Source organism: Peromyscus leucopus, chromosome 7 (assembly GCF_004664715.2).
Source record: "Peromyscus leucopus breed LL Stock chromosome 7, UCI_PerLeu_2.1, whole genome shotgun sequence".
NCBI classification, from domain to species: domain Eukaryota; kingdom Metazoa; phylum Chordata; class Mammalia; order Rodentia; family Cricetidae; genus Peromyscus; species Peromyscus leucopus.
Genome location: NC_051069.1, coordinates 24,618,123 through 24,628,921, shown reverse-complemented (window position 1 = coordinate 24,628,921; position 10,799 = coordinate 24,618,123).

The window sequence follows — 10,799 nt, the reverse complement described above, 5'->3', positions numbered from 1 at the left end:
TATCAATATACAAATTATCTGGAATAAGAATATAAAAATAGTTTACATTTGTATCAGTATCCAAGAATCCATAACAGTTCAATTTATCTAAGGCTGATAATTTAATAAATTAGTTTACTAGTATATACAATAATCTGCCTTAATATCCTCTACCTATCCATTCCCTTTTTTCTTTTCTTAAGGGGAATACCAAGTTCAATGTTTTCTTCCACTCCCAACCCTGTAACTATTATCCACAAACCTGAGAAACATGAAACCTTTGGGGAAAAGGAGCGTTGTTTGCTTTGAATTGCTTCCTGGTGTTCAGGGGGCAGTGGTATCTCTGTAAGAAATATTCCTGTAAGAAAGCTCAGATAGTTAAGTCTCAGTTGGACTAACTGTAGATTCTGCAGCCAATCTCAGAATAATGGGTAAGGTTGTCTGAGATTCTGGCTAACAGTGTAGTATGATGAGCCTTCTTATTATGGAATTATCTTGGAGTGTTTTCAGTCCAAGGTTGATCATTGAGTAATGTTTGTGAGTACCATGGCATCATTCTGGACTGGGTAGAGTTGTTGTCGTGGGGTCCCATCTCCTTCTGGAGACTTCAGAGATTGCTATTGGAAAAGACTTATTTTTTACTGTGGAAAACTTGAACATTATTAATATCAAAATGAAAAGTTTGGATTTAAAGATGACATGACATGTAAGAAAGGATTCTGAGAAATCGAGAATAAGCATGGAAAGAAATAGAATCTTGATGACAATGGTTCCTTTTTATTGGTTTTCTTCTGTCCCACACTAAACAGCTCTTCTGATATGAGACAGAATCTCTTAACCTTTTCTTTTAGCAATATGCTTTGACTTAGAGAAGGAGGGAGCCAAATTCCAAGTCCAAAGCCAGCTTGATATTGAACCAGAACCACAACTTTTCTAGAGTTAAAGAGATATAGATGTTAGGCAGTGATTGTGTAGATTGTTACCCATAGATTCTTTCTTTCTGCTGTAGATGTCTGGATATTCAAGGCCTTATGATTTCTGGAAGATGGGTATTTCTATTATCCTGTAAAGACAAAAACAGAACCCTACCCTAACCCTTGTTGATTAAATTTTTCTTACAACTTGTAGAGATATCACGTCAGTGGATGGGCTTTTACTTCTCCTCATCAAGGGGTTTATCCTGTTTGAATCTAATGTTTATTAATTTTGTTGGTATCCATATCTTTTCTTCTCCTGCAGAAACAAAAGCAAAAACACTTCCTCAACATAGGACATATTCTGGTTTCCATTCTGAGGTCAACACATCTTTGAAATAAACTGATTGGTTTAACTCAGGAGTTTTTTCTGTTGTCCAGTGTCTCTCTGCAGCTGTTGTTCCTTTCTCATCAGCACTGAGAAAATTCAAGGTTAATAAAGCACTACACAATCTATTTCTAGGAGTCATTGTTACCTGTTGCTGTTTATTTAGCATATCCTTTAAAGTTATATTGGATCTTTCTATGGCCTGTGGGATTGTGTGGTATACCTGTAACATACTTTATATTGTAATAAGCAAAAAAATTGTCTCATTTTATTGGAGATATATGCTGGGGCATTGTCTGTCTTAATTTGTATCACAGAATCAGCCTTTTCAGAACTCACAGGAGTTGCCCATTGAAATCCTGAATAGGTGTCAATGGTATCGTATACATACTTTAATCTTCCAAATTCTGCAAAATGAAACACATCTATCTGCTAAATTTCATTTCTTTGTATACCTTTTGGATTGTTCCCTGCAGGTAAAGGAGTTTGGTTATAGAAGGAACAAGTAGGACATTTTTTTACAATATCCTTGGCTTGTTGCCAAGTGATGGAGAAATCCTTCTTCAAACCTTTGTTATTTACGTGGTATTTCTTATGAAATTATGAGGCTCCTAGCATGTTACCTATTAGTAACTGATCAATCTCATCATTACCTTGTGCTAGAGGTCCTGGCAGCCCTGTATGGGATCTGATATGTGAGAGATATATGTATACACATATATATGATATCATATATCAGATATACATAAATATACATGTATATGTATATATACATATATGTATATATGATGTTCTCTATTTCTGATGATTTCCTGCAAGTGTATAAACAATTAAGTTAATTCTGTATTACGAGGAACAAATTCAGCAGTTTCAGTATGTAAAACAACTCTCTGTGTATTGAGTGTCAGTGACTATATTGAGGGGTTCTGTGAAGTCCATAAGTACCATCAGTACCATAAGAATGGCATACAGTCCTGCTTTTTGTACAAAGTTGTATGAACTTTGAACCACTTTACTTAAGTGTCCTGATTTGTATCCTGCTCTCTGATTTATTTGCATCAGTATAGAATGTGGGGACTCCAGAAATTGGCTTTTGACATACAACATGAGGAAGGACCCATTCAGTCATCTTTATGAATTCTATTCTCTTGCTTTTTTTTCTTTTTTTCTTTTCTTTTACAATACTATTCAGTTCTAAATAACAGCCACAGACTCCCTTGTTCTCTCCCTTCCTGCCCGCCTCCCTTCCCCCCATCCTACCCCCCATTTCCACCTCCTCCAGATAAAAGTCTCCCCTGAGGACTGAGATCAACCTGATAGACTCAGTCCAGGCAGGTCTCTTGCTTTTGAAATAATGGTTGTTAATCTCTCCCAAAAAGTCACTGCAGGCTCTTTGCCAGTATTCATTATCTTTCCATAGCAAGGAAATTTCCTCATTAGTTAAAGGTACTACAATTTCTACTGGGTCCATTCCTTTCAACTGGTGAAGTCTTAATTTTCCTTTTGAATCAAATCAGAGATCTTTTCTATATAAGTCTTTAACTTCTTACTTGGTTTACATGGTAGAAATATCCATTCCAATATAATATCTTCCCTCTGCATCAAAATACCTGTGGGGGAAATGTCTGGAGGGGAGTATGACCAGAATGCATTTAAGTTCTGGATTCACATGATCCATATGTGCTTCTCATATTGTCTTTTCTACTAGAGCCAATTCCTTATCAGCTTCAGGTGATAATTCTCTTGGACTATAATTCCTTGTCACCTTTTTTAGTATTAGTCAAATTTTGTAGTCCATCTTTAGGTATTCCCGTGTACCCATTAAATTGGAAATGCTTCCTAACAGTTTTTGAAAATCATTAAGGGTCTGCAATCGATCTCTCCTTAGTTGTACCTTTTGCAGTCTAATTGTTTTGTAGCTCTATCTTATATACAAAGTAATTAATAGAAACTCTTCTCTGTATTTTTTCAGGAGTAATTTGCAGCCCCAGTGAGGCAAAACTTTTTTTTTACTTATTCAAACATGCTTTCTAATGTGCCTAACTTTGGATCAGCTAATAAGATATCATCCACATAATGATAAATTATGGATTGTGGAAACTTCACACAAATTATCTCCAGTGGTTTTTGCACAAAATATTGCCATAGGGTAGAGCTGTTTAACATTCCCTGTGGGAGGACCTTTCATTGATATCTCTTGACTGACTGGGAACTGTTAAAATTAGGTACTGTGAAGGCAAATTTTTCACTCTCATTTTCTTGTAAAGGTATGCTAAAGAAACAGTCTTTTAAGTCAATAACTATTATAGGCCATATTTGGGTAGCAGAGATGGCAAGGGCATCCCAGTCTGTAGGGAGCCCAGAGGCTGAATTACTTTATTAATATCTCTCAGATCTGTCAGCATTCTTCAATTACCAGACTTTTTTAAAATAACAAATACAGGAGAATTCCAAGGGCTGGTAGATTCGTCAATGTGTTGAGCATTTAACTGCTCTTGAACCAGCTGTTCTAAAGCTTGTAGTTTTGCTTTTGTCAAAGGCCATTGACTAACCCAGACAGAAAGGTGAGGTGTTGGTACTTCTGAGAATTTAACAGCAGTTGTACTCTGTTTATGTATAGCCTGAAAAGTTGGTGACTGTTTTTTACAGCATGTTATGATATTATTCCTAGAAACATGCATTGGACTGCATTCCCTGCCTGAGATTGCAGGAATTTTAATCCACTGCTTTAACAGATCTCGGCCTCAAAGATTGACTGCTATATTTGCTACATATGGCTTCAGCCTTCCTCTCTGTCCTTCTGGCCCTATGCACTCAACCCATCACAAAATCTATTTTATCTGAGTGCCAATCCCTAGAAATTAGACATCTAACTCTTGAAGAGGCTGATTTGGATGCCATCATTTTGGTATAATTATAATCACATCCATACCCATGTCTACCAGGTCCTCCAGAACAATGCCATTAATTCCAACTCTAAGCTTTGGTTTTTGTCCATTTATGGAACTCTGCCAAAATGTTCATTTTATTATGTTCATTGGAACTTTTGATTTATCTACCAGAGCTGTTCTATCATCCAGTGCAGTATCACTATTTACATTAGACACTGGGTTATTTAATTGTTCTGAAGAGGAATTTCCTACACAGTGGCTGAAAATGTTTGGACCACATTCAATTTGGGGGCCTGCAAGAGGCCACTTGAGGCATTTCCCAGTGGTAAAGGGTTCCCTCATATCTATTATTGATCTTCACTCATCGGTCCAATGTGGGCCTTTGCCACATCTTCTACATAATCCAGAAGTTTGGGGTCTCCCATTTGAGTTATTTCTAGAAGGAATATTACTTCTAGGAGCAACTCAGAAACAGTTTTTACTTATATGACCTGGTGCACGACATTTAAAGCATTTGGTACCATGGGGCCTTCTTCTACCTCTGGGAATTGCCTCTCCTATCCAAGCATCATTACTGTAGTTAAAAGACTCAACACCATTAGTATACTGAATACATTCTTCCAAAGGAGCTGATCTGACCTTCAATGGTGTAAATATTCTTTTCCATTCTGTATTAGCATTGTTAAAGCCAAGGACTCAGTTAATATTTGTCTTAATTCTTTATTTGACACAGCTTTCATTTTAGCTGTGGTTAGCCTTTGTAAAAAATCAGTGAAAGATTCTTGTGGTCCATGGAATATCTTTGTGTATATTTCAATTGGTTTTCCTGGTTTTGGAAATTTTTTCCCAGGCATTTAGAGCTGCTGTATGGCATAGGGATATTGTATACTCATCGTAAGTGGCTTGTACATGTACATTCCTATAAGCAAAATGTACTTCACTAAGAATTTGATCGTGGGAGATCTCAAAACCTTACCGTGCTATTCCAGGTTCATAGCCTCCTCTCTCAACCAGCTTTTCCATTGTAACTACTTGCTATATTCTAGAACCACTGAGATCAACTGACTCTTGTCATCTGGTATGATTCCATTTGAGGGAGACCATGAATTTAACATCTGTCTTACAAGTGTTGAGTGTATGCCATTCGTGACTACCACTTCCTTCATATGTTTAAAAAAATCTCTCATTGGAATAGGTTGTAATATATATTCTACATATGACTCAAGGTGTCTATCATCTGTGGGCTTCTCATAAGTAATGACAGGATAAGGCATTGTATGAGAGCAATTTGGAGATATTACAACTTGTATGGTCTTGCCTTTCTGCTTATTAGGTCCCTTGTCATATTTACTGAGAGTTTCTTCTAGGGCTTGCATACAAGCACCTAGAGTCTGTTCTAGTAAATGAACCTCCTTTGTTTTAAGAGATTCCAGAGATTTCATGAAATCATGAAACCTTTTATGTTCTTCTGAAACACATGATTCCGTAGACCTTATTTTATCAGTTAATGATAATCTGTCTTCCTTATAAAGTGTCTGAGTAGCAACAACTTCACCCTAGAGAAGGTTATTGTTCTGTCCATTAAGTATTCATATTTACTATCAATAAAATCAAACCTGGCTATACATTTATTATTAATGGACTGAAGTTCTTGTAATAAAGATTCTTGTAATTAGCAGATTTCAAACTAAGGAGTCTGTTATGTAAATATTTATTAAGACCTTGTAACTCCTGGTTAGCAGATTCTAGAGAAAGAATCTTTTTATGTAAGCCTTCATTGCTATCTTGTAAAGCCTGTATCAGTCCAAATAATGACTCCTCTATGTTATTATTATTGAAACAACATTTGAATGCTGTGTGAATTATTATGGTAAATGCCAAAATTGTGCATGCCAGTTACACCCTAGGAAGGTCGTATATTTCCAGGAAAATGTCATTCATAATACAGGCAAAAAAAAAGTTTTTAAATTCTTGTGAAGTAATATTTTCTGCCATATTATAAGAAATATTCAAAATTTGTTAATCATTTTCAAGGTGTAAAATTATCAAGTTCTCTTACCTGAAATGAACCCCTGGCTTGCTTGTATTACCATCCTTGCAAGGGTTTTGGGGGTGTAGTAGCGCTTTTCGGGCAGCAGGTGTTACCAGTATAGTGCTAAAGAAGGTTCTGCTGAAGACTCTCTGGCAGCAGCTGCAGGCAGGAACGAAGTGTCCCCTGTGCATGTGTGGAGGAGCAGCAGAGGCAGTGCAGTGACAGCAGATCTTCCCGAGTCTCCCAGCAGCTTCAGGGCCTGGCAGCCAAGAGGCCGGCTCGTGGGGTTGAGTGGCCTGAGCTCAGGGCATGGAGAGCTCCAGGCAGAGAGGACAAGGGTGGCTGCTGGGGCCCAGAGACCCTCTCAGCACCTGTGAGCAGCCATTGGGGAAGTGCCTTTGGGGAGCCAGCCAGGCGGCCATGGTGGCCTCATCTCTTCTAAAACTGGGCAGTCTCTGAGTGGATTCAAAGTGAGACTGTAGAAGCCATGGGCTCGGACAGGAGCCAGCACAGGCTCAGCAGTTGCACTTTTCACTGAGGGGAGGAGGGGGCTCACTAATGGTGGCTCTCATTATTCTGGGGGCTAAGTTTACCACAGGACCAGACTCTGTCACTCCTTTTGTATCAGGAATGGAACCAGACTCACCACAGAGGTGCTCCCTGGTGCCTGTGGGACTAGTGGTTGGCAATACCGAACCTGGAGGGCATTGCACATGCCCTCAAGCTGGGAAGGAGGTAGAAAAGGAAGGAGCAGTACCCAGTGTTTATGGGCTGAAAGGGTAAGTGATAAGTCCCCAGGAGAAACAGGAATTTTAAAAGAGACAGAGAAGAAAAGAGACAGGGAAGTGTGGAAAGTGTGCCACAAGAGCCACATAGGCTGAGGGTGGAGGCCACCTGGACTTTTGGAGTTTGCCCCACGTGAGTGCCAGATAATGTGGGAATTTAAAAAGGCAACTCCATGTAGTTTATCTGGTAATTAAAAGGAGGGTTATTTTGAGGTAACCTATAGCCAGTAAAGGATCCAGAAGAGGTGAGGTGCAGTCCAGCATGGTTCTCTGGAGAACTCTGACTTGGTCTGCAATGCAGCATCCAGGATCATGAGGAGCCAAGAGGGCCAGCATGTACAGATCTCAGGTCTTAAGGGCTCCTGTCTTGGCCACCCCCCAGGAGGTCAGGTCATAGTTAGGTGTGGCAGTTACCAGCTTCCTCACTGGGGCAGTGCTTCAAGGTCAAATCTAGAACAGCTGCACACTACATTTCTCCCTTCCTTTCCTCCCTCTAGACCCTCCCATATATCCCTCCTTGCCCTTTTCCAAATGCATGGCCTCTTTTTTTTATTAAGTGCTATTATATTCCTAAATATAACCTGGTCAGTCCAAACACTGTTGCATTTTGTAATTGTGTAATTGTAGTTGGAGTTTTCCAGTGTCCTGTCCAGTCCACAGCTGCTCAGACCCAAGTAAACACACAAACGCTTTTATATTAATTGAAACTGCTCAGCCATTAGCTCAGTCTTCCTACTGACTAGCTCTTACACTTAAACTCAGCCCATTTCTGTTAATCTAAATGTCACCTCATGTTCCATGGCTTTACCTGTGTGCCATTACATGCTGCTCCCTGGACGGCTGGCTGGCATCTCCTGACTCAGCCTTTCTCTTCCCAGAATTTTCCTTGTCTTCTTATCCTGCCAGTACTTCTTGCCTGGCTACTGACCAATCAGCATTTTATTTATCAACCAATCAGAGCAACATATTCACAGCATGCAGAGCGATATTCACAGCACCTCCCCTTTTCATTTTTTCAAAAAGGAAGCTTTTAATTATAACACAGTAAAATTACATATAACAAAACAGTTATCAAGCAAGAATTATAATTGTAATATCTAGTTTATTGTATTTGGCAAAATTAAAGAAGATATCTATTTATCCTATATTTGTGAGTCTAAGGCTTCATATCTAACTTATCTTTTATCATAACTAAGGAAAATTATAACTATCTAGTCTTCAACTACATCAAAGGCCTCAGAAAGATACACTATTATCTAAGTAAACATGAAGAGCATTGTTAGCAACTTCCAAAAACCTAGAATGACAGAGACAGCTGTCTGCCTGGACAGTCATCCAAAGGTCCTCTGCAATGTTGGGGCATCCATCTTCAGCCCAGTCACTTTTCTGTGTCCTGTAGAATGTCTGGCAGTTTCTTCTGCAAAGCAGGAACCTGAAGGACCATCTCACCTTGCAATGTTCAGTGGTGACCTTCCTATGGGTCCTGCATGTACAGTCGATACAACATTTTGTCAAGCAGTTCAGGCAAGAACAATTTCTTGCCCAAATGGCTATTATTGCCAAGAAGAAGATAAACTCCATATGGAGTGTCTTCTATGCCCATCATCTTCCTTGAAGGAATTTGGGGCTCCCAGGAGCAGACTTGTCTCACTGTCCAGAAAGTCTAAGTTTTTAAAACATTTTAAATGCCATATTCTGTAGGTCTTTGAAGTGTTTGAAGATTACCTACCTAATTGAAATATATCTGTGTATACCTAAAAAATTTAACTAACATAAATATAAGTTGGATTATCATAGATGACTAATTATTGATCTGTATTTCTTAATTATCCATTACAATTTAAATGAGTTCCATAAACATAATACCTTAAACAAGGGTAAAAACAATGGATATAGTAAAAACTTAAATTTTTATCAGTAAACTAAAATCCATAGCAATGTAAAACATTTTAAACATGTTGTTGCTCTTTAAAAGGAGGTTCAATGATCTACCCTTTATACTATCATATCTATATCCTATATTTCTATATCATATCCTCCTTTCTTCTTTTAGAAAGACATTGACTATGACCAATAACAATTTGTAACCAACAACCTAAAAAAAACAAATATCCGTAATCCATTTTTTGTGAATGTGTGCACAGTTTTCTAGGCTACTTCCTGCTGACAGAGGGTGCTGATAATCTTATGGGGACACAAACAAAATTTCTAGGATTATGGTCAAGTCCTGACTGGAGTAGTCTGTGAGGCTGTATTCTCTGAGCCAGTAGCCTTAAAGTTGATTTTGGATCTTAGATGATCTGGGCCATGGTGTCACTGGAGAACTTTCAGGGGGTCTTGGCTTGTCAATCCTGATATATCTTAATCTAGAACAAATCCATAGCCTCTTGCTTCCTGTGGAAACAAAAACAGAGTCTCCTTTCCAAAGAAACATATCCTTAGATTCAAATTTTTTTAAAGATTTTATTATATATATATAAAAGGGTGCCAGATCTCATTGCAGATGGTTGTGAGCCACCATATGTTTGCTGGGAATTGAACTCAGGACCTCTGGGAGAACAGTTGGTGCTCTTAAACGCTGAGCCATCTCCTCAGCACTAGATTCAAATTTTGAAGTCAAAATAACTATTCCCAGCATTTCTCAGTGTCCTGTACTTCTTTCTGTAGGGTTGAGGCCTCATGGGCTTTTCCCCATCCACTGTGGCATGTCCAAGGGTATCTTCCTTGTTCAGTTCACAGTTATATTGGTAAGATTTATGAGTGTGGCTTTTGACATTAGCAGGAGACACAATCTCAGAGCAGACTCCCTGATCCTGGCTCTCACAATCTTTCTATATATTCTCCTCTTCTAGAGTGTTCCCTGAGCCTTAGTTAGGGGGAGCTGTGTCTTAGATGTATCCCCTGAGACTGGCCTCTACAACTCTGCATTTTAATTGCTTGTGGTTTTCTCTAATCTTCTCTATCTCTTGCAAAGAGAAGTTTCCTTGATGAGGAGTGAAGACTATCATTATCTGTTGGTAGAAGGAGAAATGTTTAGATTGTTGTTAGGGATTATGCTGGTTTAGTAAAGTTGTGTTTATCGGTTCTCCTCCAAGATCCATGACTTCACCAGCACTGAGAAATCAGCTAGTGTCTAGTATCAGGCATGGTTTCCCTCTTGTTGAGTGAGTTTTCAGTCCAGATGGAGAGCTGTTGGTTACTGACAAGGTATGTGTGCCTCTACTGTACCCTTAGGGTTATTGTACCACACTGGTTGTTGTTGTGGTTCATAGACATCAATGGGGTAGGACTGTTGGTGGCTTCCCTCTTTTGGAAGGTTGCAAAGCCTCTCTGGTACTATAAAAGCTAGTTCTCAAGAAGGTCAGTTCTAGCTCAGGGGCCTCTGGGTCCTGGTTCTGAACTGCATGGTGTCCCCAGCAGTAGGGACTTACCTTCTACTCCGGGGAGTAACCAAGTGCACTGGCAATAGGCTGTATGCTTTGGGAGTCTCTTGGACAGCCCTGACCAACAACTCAAAAGAGGGCTCCTACTATAGGGGGTTTTGTTATGTAGTCTTTGGATCTTGGAGGGAGCATTGTCAGCCCAAATGAGAAAACAATCTAAATTATATATGCATATTTACATACAAAATGATGTGCATTAAAGGGTTTTATTTAGACACTTAATAGCATGATTTCTTATGACTTGCTCAGAGGTCTTTATTGTTATTTCACTCCCCCTCTTTCTTCTGTATTTACTCCTTAAGAGTCCAGATGTTTATTACTCAAGCAGTTCATCACTTAAGCACAAACTCTGATCCAGATAGGGCCT